Below are 13,655 nucleotides of genomic sequence, written 5' to 3' on the forward strand. Positions count from 1 at the left end.
TAGCATACTTTACTCTTCTGAAAATATAAAGAATGAATATATATAAATGATTTTTTAAAAATATGATGTGAAAAGCTTTTCAGGTGAAAAATGTACAGATATTCACAGTCTAAAATGCTGTATGTAATGCACAGTTGTTGATAAAGGAAGTGTTGATATTATGTATATATGGGAAAACAGTCCCTTCTTTTCTGCACTTTTTAATATTTTTTAACAAAATAGCACAAAGATTTTATGCATCTCTTCCTACTGAGTGCTCTATCAAAGCAGGTTACTTTTAATGTTATGTTTTGAATAATGTGTGGGATGGGTCAGAATAGCATAACTTCTGAGTTTATATTCCTTTCTGCCTAAGCAGCTGAATGTCTTGTCCATCCTCCTACAAGGCCTGTGTCAGGGCATGGCTTTTAAATAGCACCTTCTTTGCCTTGCCTTGAAACTGTTATAAACTGATCCCTTGAGACTGCTGTCCAGGATGGGACACCATATTAGCATCTGGGTTTTGGGGTGGGGCAGTTGTCCTTTAAATAGGAAATCCTTATTTTCTTGAAGCTTAGGAGGTATCTCCATCCTACTCTTAACAATTCTTTACTCAGGTAGGAGTTGCTTAATTAAGGTGGTATAAATTTCATGTACTCAACTCACAAATTTTAAAATATCCTTTGAAACTATATTGTCTGGCATATGTTTAATATAAAGATTTTTTTTCTCTTTGGGTTGAAATGCCATAAAACATACATTATTACAAAACAGCTTGTTTTCAAAAACATGTTTCCTTATTGGGCTATGAATATTATCTGAGGAGGTATTCTAGATGGTTTTTACTTCATGAGAGAGAATCTTTGAAACATCAATCTAATTTGACATACTAGATCATCTTAAAGGTCTCTTTCAATCCAAATCATTCCATGATTTGCAGATAAAGAAGTACTTGAGTAAACCAACAACAGATCTGCTCTAGCAGATTCTTAACAACCCAGCAGACCTTAACATTTGCTTGGAGAGTGGTTGCTGTTTTCACCAAACCTTTGCTTAAAAGAATTAGACATGACTATTTTGTTTGCTGATCTAAAACTACCAACATTTTGGTGGTCATTCCTCAGCTGTAGGTGTGGTGGGAATGTCCCAAGTGGGTTAGTGCAGCTTCCCTCTGCATTCTTTCATATTTCTGAAGCTTCTCACACATATGTGGAGGGTAAATTCCTGCTTTGTCACAGGGATTTGCACACTCAGGTTTTTCTGTTCTGTGTCTGAATCACTGCATTGCACTGCAATGCAGTTCTGGCCTTCATGTGGATCTTTGTGTCTTAACCCATAAAACATTAAAGGGTAAGATACAGTGGTGTCAGTACAATTGGAAAAAATACAAAGGATTCAAAATGTTCTGTCTATAAAATGCAGGCATCAATGAAAGGAGGAAAACAGGCAGCCAAGAAAATTAATACTGATTCATGAAAGACCATATTCATAGAGTCATGGTTTGGGTCAGAAAGTACCTTACAGATCATCTGGTTCCAACCTCACTACCATGGACAGGAACACTTCACTAGACCAAGTTGCTCAGAACTCCATCCAGCCTGTCCTTGAACACTGCCAGGGACCATCCAAGAAACATCCATAACTTCTCAATTGTTCCAGTGCCTCACCAACCTCACAGCAAAGAATTTCTTCCTAGAATCTAACCTAGTCTCTAAAGTGAGAATCTAAACCTACTCTCTCAGTTAAAAGCCATTCCCCCTTGTCTTCTCACATTGTGCTCTTGTAAGCAGCCTGTCATCTTCCTTGTAGGCTCTGTCCAGCTATGGGAAGGCCACGGTAAGCCCTTCTCCAGGCTGAACAATCCCAATACTCTTCCTCTTTCCTCACAGGGGAGGTGCTCCATCTCTCTAACCATCTTGTGAAAGGGATGGCGTTTACAAATGCTTTGCTTGTAACACAACCAAGGTAAGAAAATGGCTTGAGAGCCTTTTTTTTTTTCTTTGAACACACGTTTCTGTATTTAAAATGCCTTGAGAGCACTGTCTACGGCTTTCCTCTTCCTTTAATACTCCAGTAACCTGAAGATGGCACTGTTGCCTTGTCATTTATAACAACATCCTCTATGATACATAAAAAACTACTAGTACTAGTAGATACATTCAAAATCTACTATCTTATTTACATTTATTTTTACCTGTTTTGTTCTAAGCACATTGCTGCAAGATGCTGACTTTCTTTGGCTATGGATGCTTTAGTACTTGCTGGTGCAATTAATTATAATTATCTCCAATTTGCTATTTTGTATCTTCTATGCATGCATTATAAAAACAACTGAATCAAAGTTCTAGTTAACAACCACACTGTTATGAATCAGAAATGCTACAGAGTGTGCAAACTATCAATCACAATGGCAGTAATAAATGAGAACAGTTACCACTGCAGCATTAAGCTTCTTAACTGCGTAACTTACAACATCTTCTTGAAGTATTATCACTCTAATATGACAAATGCAGTATTTCTTGACATTTTTGAAATAAGAACTTCATACCAGTACATGTCAAACATAGTAAAAGGCATCCTGGAGATGTTCTTTGTTCTCTCTCAGGATTTTTGCTTTGGAATACTGAAATTCACGTTTTCCTACAAGGGTGTGATTGTTTTTCCAATAGAACGTGTGTAGCATTCGAATCACACTCAGGATGCAATTTTCAAACATATTCAGGAAATAGAACATTCATAAATAGAACATTTATAAGAATGGTGACTGCTTATGGAGTGCTTCCAAATTATTGACATCATGCTGATGGATATACTAATATTTTAGGGAAGTGTGTACATATGCATATGGTACAGCTTAAGCCTTGCAGGATGATAATAATGGTGTACACTGTGAAATGTCGTGAGAGAAATTAATTACTGTTTAAGACAGATGTCAGGAATTTTAATAATATGCTTAGCTGTGAGCACCTCTGAAATTGCAAAAGTTTTATATGCATAGGAACATCAAGGATAGCCAAGAGGGAAAACTGCATCATCTTTGAAAAATACAGACCAGTCTCCTGATTTTCAAATTTTCAGTTATGCCCTGTCCCCTCTGCAGGCAGTTGAACAACACTTAAACAGTGTGAAAGTGCTGGTCAGCTGGGCAGATGAGAAACCTAATGAAAATCAGACATAAATATAGAGGACCGTCAAATTTCTTTGTAAAAGCGAGAGATGCCACTTCTGAGTCCCTGTGGCAAATGTGGCCCCTGCACCCCCGAAAGGCTCTTCTCTACAGTGGTAAATCTGCATTTCTCCAGCTGTGGCAGACCTTTGGCTGTTGCTCATCCCCCATTTCAATAAAGGGATGTGGAAAATATGTAGGGGGACCACGATGCCATCAGTGAAGCTAATGCTGTGCCAGAAATCCAGTACCCCCCTCAACAGGGCGGGTCTAGGTGTAATAGTATATAAAACTTCTCAAAACCACTATCTGACAGGCAGAAGACACTGTTCTTTGTTGTGTTCTCTACATCCAGAGAGTTATAAAACACCAGTAGCAGCATTTCCAGGTTTTCACCCAGTTTTAGTGCTTATTGCTTAGGGTTGATGGTTTAGCTTTCAGCGTTTGCCACAGATTGCCAGGAGTTTATGGCTTACAGGGCATCTCTGTGGTCCAGGGTCTATGGTTTATTGATCCCTGTGCTCTCACACCTCCTGCTTCTTTCATTTAAAATTCATAGCCCATGTTTTGTGGTTTACTAGAGTAAATGACAAACTTCTGAAAGATGCAATTCTCAAGTTCTATCCCTGAAGTAAGATTTGTAATCTTCTTTCTTTGCTGTACAGGGTTCATTTCTCTGTGGTCTGTGTTGATTGATAGTGGAATTCCTCTTAGTTTAGCTAATGAAGTCCACAGAATGGATCAGACACGAGTGAGGGAAGGGGTGGATGGGTGGGGTGGTGTCAGATGTAAACCCAGGGTAGGCATTTCTCTTCATGAGGAGTTCCTGGGGATAGAAAGGAGAGGCAAGAAGAGACTTCCTTATCTTCCATGATCCCCTTCTTCCTTCAGTATCCATTTTCCAGTCAATACACACTATAGCTTATTTGATCACCTTCATGCCAGGGGGCACAAAGCACTCCAAACTGAACCTTGCCAGAGTCCAGCTCTGCCTGGCCATTTTGCAGGAGCCTACAGATGGAAGATGAACAATTTGGCCAGGGGTTGATCTGAAATGGCATTTTGCCACTTCTGATTTCCTCTCAGCTTTCACAGGGGATGAGACCTCTGTCCCTGCAACCCACTTGCTTTTCACATTCACATGTGTGCTTGGGTGGCAGTTCAGGGTCACTGAAGTGGCTGCTGCAGTCTGAAACAGGGCTGTTTCATTTTTTGGGTTGCCTAACCCCCTCCTAAAAGCTGGTCAGCAAAGACACAAGAAGATTGCCTTGGAGGATGGGGACCAAAAGCATGAATTTTATCTTTGACCATGAATAAAGTGTTTCATACCCACAAAAAGTGTTTTCTCCTGGCTCCCTTCCTTCAAACTCACAGGCTGAATGATGATGTTTTGATGTGGTGAGGTGCTGGCACTCTGGGGAGAGAAGACAGAAACAGCTAGTCAGTGGGAGAAAACTCCTGTCCACCCTCTCCCAGTGTACCCAATGCCCTGGACACACTGGGGCTGCTCAGAGCTGCACCCTAGCATCCCAATCAATGCTAGATTTTGGAGAAGTGCAGGATAGAGGGATACATGCCACCTTCTTCGGAGATGCAAGAGTGGGATTCTTGTGTGCCACCTTGCACCCTCCCAACACTGTTATTTGTTGCATGCCATGAAGCCAGGTACCCACCCTGAGATTCCTGTGGCATGAAGCACAGCCAGCCCTGGATGATAACCTCTTTGTGACAGGAAGGTCCCCACAGACCATGCCATAGGGCAGAATGTCCAGGGACTGGATCATCTCTGAATGCCATGGTAGCAGTGGAAGCAGATCTGCTCTGGAGGGCTGTACTTTGGTTGTCCTGCAGGACACAGGCAGAGCTCATCAAGTGGATGCTGCTCCTTCTCAGCCCCTCCTTTGTTCAGGCACCCCTGGGGATGTGAGGGCTGCACCAGCAGCACAAGGCACACCCATTGCCTTCTCACCAGCACCTGACTCTTGTTTACAAACTTTGGGTTGTGAAAGAAAGCCTATGGTGCTGGAAGAGGACAGCTGAGTAGGGAAAACCCTGCCTTTATCCCCTTACCCCCTACACCTTGTGTTCGCTAAGAAACATATCAAAGGCCAAAGCTGGAAAAGGGATTAGAACAGCCCAAATCCTTCTGCAACTGAAAACAAAAATGGAATCCCTGCTTCCCCAAGACATCCCAGAAGTCCTAAGTGCACTCCGGAGGCTCCATCACAAGCACAAAGGCGTCGGGGAGCTCGAACCGGTCCAGGAGCCTCACGGCGGCCGCAGAAGGCACAGAAGGACACCGCGAGGAGCAGCACCGGTTCCAGGGGATGGGGAGGGGGGACCGCGATGCCATCAGGGGGCTGATGATGCCCCTGGAGTCCGGATCCACCGGGGATCCATCCTCTACAGGGGATGCCTCGGTGTCCTCCTACCCAGTGCTCGGCGTTCCCCAGGCCCGGATGCTCCGCGGCCCTGGTGACCCCGCTCCCCGCAGCGTCCCGGGGGCAGCCCGGGCGGGATAACGGGAGGAGAGGAGGCAGAAACCTGCTCAGGAGCGTCACCGCTCCTGTGATGATGCTGCAGATGCTCTATTGGGCACTTGTTTTTCGAAAAATTCTTCTTTTTGCAGTTTATAGTCAGTTAATACTCCACTTTCCTGGAAGTGAAGTAGCGCTTGCTGCCGAGGTCAGTTCTAGCTCAGCATTATTGCCGTGATTTGCAGTGTTTGCACCTGGCCTGCCATATTTGCATTGCCTTATTGCATGCAAGACTCACTCTCAGGGAAATTGATTCCGAAGCCTTTCTGCAGGTCCTGCCCCTGCATCCTTACTGAGCTGATTTTCCACATCTTCAGCTTGGGAAAACTCACGACTTTCTCAAAAAAAACCCAAAACATCCCAACCAAAAACCTCAAAACCAACCAACCAAAAAAACCAACCCAAACCAAAAAACCCAACCAACCAAAAAAGAACCACCTCCCTCCCCCCTCAAACCCGTCACCTTTAGAAGGTGGGGTTGAATAAATTACTATGCTGCAGTGAAGTGCTTTGAGATCCGTACATACTGAATAATGCTATTTAACTTCTCCCAGTTAGTAGTGGATAAGATGCACTGTTGTACTACCAAATATGCTGCCATTTTCAGTCCTAATCCAGTATCCCACAATATCGGGCTGTGAATGAAAATTTTTTAAATGATCTTACAGTAGAATCACCAATTGCTCTTGTACAGAAAATCAGAAGCATCGACAAGGAAAGCACTAAATAACAAGGAGTGTTTGCAGTGGTGAGGACAGCTTTCAGTATATGCAAACACAGAATTTTCTCCTACTCTCCTTGTTAGTAAGCAAACACATTTACAGGCTCATTCTCTCTCCCTGGTGACTCAGCCTGGAAGAATAGGAGCTGCTCACTTCTTTAATGCCAGGAGGACTCCTTCCCACACTGTAAGTCCTCCTGTGCTGTGCCAGCCCCAGCTGAGGAATGGGACATGAGCCCAACCTCACACCTCATGTCCCCAAATGCATTAACACCCACTATTAACAGTAAGGTCCCTTCCTGTCCTTGGCAAGTAATAAGTAATAATAAATGCATGAAATAAGCATGAACATAATATATAATGCATAATATAATATTTTGTGTATAAATATATAACATGCATGCAAATATAAAAATATAAAATATAATGTCTAATAGATACATGTGTGTAATGTGAATATATAATATAACAAAGAATTAAATAAATGCATATACTAGACACTTCTCAGCCTAGGAATTATTCTAAGGAAATTCCTATTTAGGCCTTGCCTTACCTGGCAGTGAGTTTTTGGTCTGTTTTAAGCATGTAGCTAGAAGAAATTATCCCATGCTGATATGTCATCTTTGCACAGCTATTGGGTCCCCCTCAACACACCAATACAGGCCACAAGGTAAACTGAAAATGTCTCTGTGGCAACATCTAACCTTCTAATTTATTTACTAAAACTAAGCCCAGTAACTGATGAGAGTAGGGTGAGCCTGCCTGTATGTGCACTCAGTGCTCTGCTTCCTCACCTAGGTTGCTCAGAGTAGTGTTGCTCTTGCTTATGTGTTTCACGAAGTGGTTACTTCTTCAAGAAAGAGGAAGGATTATTTTATTTATTATTTTATTTTAGCTCTTGCTTATGTGTTTCATGAAGTGGTTACTTCTTCAAGAAAGAGGAAAGATTATTTTAGGTAATTTTACATAGATTACTGAGGAGGTATCAAAAGACTTTTGATATGCTTTCCATTCTTAAAATTTTGTCTAAGCTAATTGTCTGGTAGAGTGGGAGGTAGAGTGGTTATTAAAACAATGGTAGTTTATTTACAGGTACTTGGGGTTTCACTGTAATTTCCCTCTGATGGTAGAAACATTAACCCTAATTCAGTGTAATTGGAAGCAAAGGATTTCCATGTAACTGCCTTTTCAAGGCATGTGTAAAATTTGAGAATTCTGATTTAGTACCCATTGCACTATTATATCTTCCTCTGTGAGTTACGGAGAAACTTTTTATAAAAATCTGGGTTTAACATCATAATAAAAAGTTCATTGATGCCTTCAGCTGGTTTTTAGGATCATCTCTTTGCAGTATATGATTTCTGGATTTTCTCTTAAATTGATCCTCATTAATGTTTTATTTATCTACTTCTGAAACATTTCCAGTGGGTGGACCTGAGTGACTGAGGCTGCTCTCACCAGATGACACCAGCAGCCAGGGGGTAGCCAGACTGCAGGGCTGAGATACTGAGGAATGAGATGGCTTCCCACAGCCTGAAACCTTTCCATGGCTGCTGGATAGATTTCAGGAAGACAGTACACAATTGAAGCAGGACTTCCTGATGTGAGAATCTCTGAGTCAGGGTTTAAAGTTATGTCAAAGCCACAGCTCCTAATGATCAGCCTTTGAGCAATAATTTCAGAACCTGCCCTCGAGTTTTTCTATAAATTTTCTTTCATCTCCCTTAGAGCATCTGCAAAGGATGGGGAACTCTTAAGAAAACCTGTCCTTTTTCACAAAATATAAATCCTGCTAAGAGCTATTGTAGTAAAAGCTGTTGACAAATGCATTTCCCCCATCCCCTGCTGGTAAGTCCTTTGAGGCGTGAGTGACATCAGCAGAATGACAGTGTGGGGGCTCCCCAGCTCTGGGAGACATCTGCCATGCGTCAGACACCGATCAACTGAGGCTTGCAAGCTACCAAGGAAATTTGCTGCAGAGTAGGAAAAGCGAGGGCAAGATTATTAGGTTTTGTCCTTGGCTGGTAAAATGCAGGAGGAATTCTGGCCCTGTGGGAGCCATTGATGCTATTGTGGCCTGGGTTGCTCACAAAGTCCTGCCCTTTTGATTTAGAGTGTTTATTTGTTTCCAAGTCTCTTTCCCCACCATCCCTCATTTCTGCTCTCTCTGGGGATGACTCAGTGGAGTAAAACCACATGAGTATAACACCCATCCAGCAAAAACACTTGAGGACACATTTTAAACTGAGCAAGTGTTTTATTACTTCCTGAAGAAGAATGTTTTTACAAAGTGATATCCTTGTGCTTATAACAAATAATACGTCTTATAAACAAATCATTTTAACTAAAGGGAAACCTGTAGAAACTGCCTCAGTTGCCCAGCAATCAAATGAGGCTGGCAGAAAGAAGCAAGAACTTTGGAATTAATAAAAAGAACTAATTCTGTCTGCCAATTACTTGCTTTTGATTTTCTTTTCCTTCTTGCTGTCTTTGTTCCTTCTTGAGTGTCTGCTGCGTTTCCTTTGTATTTTTCAGTCACATTGTTGCTTTTTTTTTTTTTAACTGAAACAAACAAAACCCAGAAAATCACATTGTTTTTTGAACACCGTGCTGAGAACTCTTTAGAGGACTGAGGAACTCGGTACACTGAAACCATCAGGGTAAATAGATAGCAGCACAGAAAGAAGTGTGCTCAATGCAGGCCAGTATTTACCCTGGGTGTCTGCATATTCTTTTGATGTGAAAAGAGTATTGTACTCTCCTGGGTGCTTTGCCACAGAAGCATTTCTCCAGCAGTAAAACTGAGAAAGCAGGTTTAATCATTAGCTGTTTTGCACCTTGGTGGCTTCCGAACGCTGCCTGGAGACCTTTGCAGATCATGGCCTTCAAGGCACACCCAGAGGCTTTGCAGCAATCTTGAAAGGAAGAGCTGGAGGTGACCATTGCCTTTGAAAGGCTCCAGCTGTCCCAGATAAACACTCGAGGAGGGAGCTGGCACCAGTGCTGCAGGTGGGAGGTCCCCAGGCAGATGTGCTATCCTGCTGGCCCAGAGGGCTCCCTCGCTGTGCACAGCAGATAAGTCAGGAACACAAAACTGGGCTGCCTCCAAGTTTGGGCTTACACTGGGGCCTGTCAGGTGGAGGGTACAGCCCAGCTCCTGGAACTGGTTGTTCCCTGCCACGGGCAGGCTGAGCACTGGGATTTGGCTGCCCAAGGTCCACATCCATACGCTGGCACCTGTGTCACCATCCCGACCAGCACAAGCAGGCTGTGTGTGTGACACCCTTCCAGCAGCTCAGAGAGGGACTAGGGGGGCCAGGAGGACGGAGAAGGTCAGGAGGACACTGTGGTATGTGAGGCTAGGACGAATCGCCTCAGCAGAGGGAAGGCTCACTCATGCTACACACCCTGGTAGGAAGTGCTGGGCTCTTGCTGCCCCGACTGCTGCAACAGGCCAGAGCCAATGCCAAGAATCCATCACGTAGGACGATGGCAAATTATAATGACAGAGATCAAGCAGCTCCTCCTCTCCCTCCTGTAACACTTCCAGCCTACTCAGTGCCTGCATGTTGCCATACAGAAGATCTCAGGAGTGGCCACATGTGCACACCCAAATCCTTGTTCACCCACGCAGTGTCCTAGAGGGCAATCCACTGGAATGGCTGTCTCCCATGGAGAATTGTGTCTGCCCAGCCTGTTACAACTCTTTGGGGATATGTGAACACACAAACACTCTTGGCTGACTCTCTGCGTGCTTATAGGCTGTAACCAAGTCTCCATGAAACATTTTCCCTACTCTAGGAATAGATACAAAGGTCTTTGATATAATCATCAACAACACAGAAGCTATGAACACCAATTTGAAAAAGAGCTCCTAATTTATTGACTTTTAACAGTGTCTATAAGTGTTTCGATAATGCCTATGGTGGTTTTATATCACTACAGTGCTATAAAATGTATATATTGGAGCTTTAACAACACTAGCATGCTATGCTACTACTCCTCAAATACATTTTTTGCTTATTTGTACATTTCCATTTTTACAAGGAGAATATCTTTCTCTAGCAGAATTTCCAAGAAAGAGATAGGTCCTGGTTTATTTAATTGGCAAAGACACAAATTTTGTCTATTTTATGTGGATAATAAAAAAGTTAATAAGTATATTCCTAGAACTTTAGTTGGCACTGTTCAGGATCCTAAGGTTATACACAGTTTAACTGCAGCTTTTTACACAAGAGCTTGACAAATGACAGGAAAAAAGACCTTTAGCCCCACAGTTAACTAACTAGATAATATACATTGTTAGTCAATAAGGGAGATGGAACATGTATTTCACAAACAGATTACTTAGAAACTTGACTGACAAGTCCTTCCTGGGACAGCCACTGTAGCTGCTGGATTTAATAACTGCTTTGTCATCTTAGCAGTGATGGAAATGGGTTCCTTCCATGGGCACTGCAGCAACTGTAGAATATAATTTAATCCACCCATGCCAATCTGAACCCTTGTTTCCCCAAACATTAGGGCAGAAACATCTGGCTAGGTGTAAAGCAGGTTAACACAAATAAAGGTTGCAAGAAGCAATGCTCACAGTCACTATTTTGCTATGCAAATAGCCATTGATAATGAACTCTATAAAATTAGCTTGTGAGATCTGGAGGTGTTTTGAAAACTCATGTCTCAAGTGAGTCTCCTCTATGTTTAATCACCTACATAAATGACCTGCTTTCCAAAAGCATCCACCCCTTCTGTTTGCTTCTGAGGGAACTGTCAGCTGCCCAGGAGTGATTAAATCAAAACTCTTCCGCTGTGCCTGTGAATTTTAATTTGGAGACCCAGCCTTGAACATCACATTTCTAGCATATTGGTATAACCATTGGTACAGGCCACTGGATTCTACTCTTCCTGCTGGCATTACTTTGTTTGGGTCATTAAAGAACTCGCTTAACTCATGCTCTTTAATATAAGAATAAGGAAAATCCTTGTTTTATAGTGGGCAAAACTAACGGTGGGGGCAGGAGTCACTTCATTAACCACTGATCTAATCTCCAAGAAATTCACACCAGACTTTCTTTATAATGGGGACAGAAATGCGCACTCTAAGGATGGAATTCATCTGATCGAGTACATAGCATTGTAGGAGGAGATAAACCATGTTGCAGACTCCACTGACAAAGCTGATTAGATCTCTGCTGACTCTAAAGGGAGACTGGTGATCACAAGATGTTTGTGTATCAGCTACCAATTCCCAAACATGAATCCCTCCCTTCTTGTTCAGTTGAGACTGTGGTTTCATGACCAGCATCAGTAGATGCCAGTATATGGTCACACACTTTACCTTGCCCCAATCACATGGTCCTATGTGTCAGCTCTAGCAATCCTGCTAGCCTAAGTAGATAGGATTAACTTGCTGAACTGACTGAAAAGCAATGAAGATTAAAAGGAATTTGGTTTTTGGTTGCACTGGCCGGCAAAGCTGATGCCCCTCATGGCATCACACGCCCAAATTGCTAGATCTGAGGCCTAGTTGGGAGCAAGAATACAATTTCTGAAAGGGACTTGCAGTGGCCACTTTTGGCACCAGCTTTTAGTTAAATCAGCTTAAGTTGAGAACAAAATGGCCTTTGTAGAAGGCAATCTGGAAAATTAATAGATGCAGTTGCAAAACATAAACTTGACATGTCTATGTTTACTGCCTTGGGATATGATTTGACAAACATCAAATATAAATGATCCTTAAAAAGAGGCCTTCATGTCTCTATCCTTATGTGAAGACCAGGTCTGGGAAAAGCAGCAGTGTCCAGCAGGTCTCAGAGTTGGGATTGCAGCACATTCCAAGTCAAAGCATCAGTATTTATTGCGTAATAAAGGCAAATTCATCCACCTAAATCTGACACAGTAAATATCTAATACATAAATGGCAAAACAATGAGAATGGTGTAGTTCAGCCACATGAATGACTTTACACCCTTTATATGAGGACAGAAGGCTGCAGCTCTTGCCTGGTGTGTGCTGTGGCAGCAGGAGCAGTGTGTGGGTAGTGAGCTGGCTGGGAACACTGGCAGCACCTGGGCTGCTGGGGAGGGTGAGCCTGAGGCTGCCCTGCAGATCAGACCTGTTGGTGCTGGGTCAGGGCAGGAGGCTGTCGAGGGGTGCTGCACACAGGCCCTGAGCCCGAGCATGCCCTGCACATGCTGTGCCACCAGGCTCGTTGCCATGCTGCAGGCAGGCCTGCCTGGCACAGCAGAAATGATAGGATGTGCTGTATCCTGTGCTCATGGCTGTTCCAGGAAGCAGCCTGTAAACTCTGCGTACACACAGCCAGGGGGATGGCTTCCTTTCCAATCTGCCTGGGGATCTTCCTCTTCTGGGACCATGTTCTTACACAGCCTAGCTCAGTCACTGGGACTGAAGTCTTTGTACAGTGTGCCCTTGGTGTCGCTGAGCTCCCAGGAGACAGGGGGATAAACCAGCATAGCTCCATTCCTCAGGGCAAAATGTGCCACCAAAGGGCATTGCTTCTTTGCAACACTACATGGAGGTGCTCTGCAGCCTCCCACAACTCAGAGCTGCACTTGTTGAACTAGTTTTTGAAATGCCTTTTCCAATGCCAGTACATGCATGTTTATGAGTTCCTACAGTATTATCTGTTCCTGCAGGGACTTACCTCAAAGAACCTGAATGATCTTCTTTCAACAAGAGACCATCTAGGGATCCTTCACCAATGAAATCCAGCATCCTACTGTGACAAAGGAAATTCATGCCCCAAATTAACCAGCTCAGGCACCAGAAAGTACTGTGAGCTCTCTGAAAGGACCTGATACTGTAAATTGGTGTAGTAGCCACCACTGTGATTAGCACGTATCTCACAATTACCCATTACTTCCATGATACTCATTACCATGACTCCAAGAGAATTAGCTTGTTCTCATGTTCCTTCTAAAGATAACAAAAGGCAGAGCTTAACAGTATGATTTATTAAAAATGCCATAAGAAGGATAGTAATTTATTTCAGTAATAATTAAAAATGTTATGAACCAGTCAGATGCAAAGACATACTTTCATTCCAGAATTCCATATTTATAGAATTTTCCGATCCCTCTTGAGTCATTGTTACTCTTTTCCACCAGAGAGCCACACTGTGTGCAAAAGTGAGTAACACCACAAGTTCTCCTGCCTTTTTTCCTTTAATGATTAATATGGTGGTGATTTTTCCACTTGGATCCACTCAAACACTGGCTGAATAAGGCAT

Source organism: Lonchura striata, chromosome 3 (genome assembly GCF_046129695.1).
Source record: "Lonchura striata isolate bLonStr1 chromosome 3, bLonStr1.mat, whole genome shotgun sequence".
Lineage (NCBI taxonomy): Eukaryota > Metazoa > Chordata > Aves > Passeriformes > Estrildidae > Lonchura > Lonchura striata.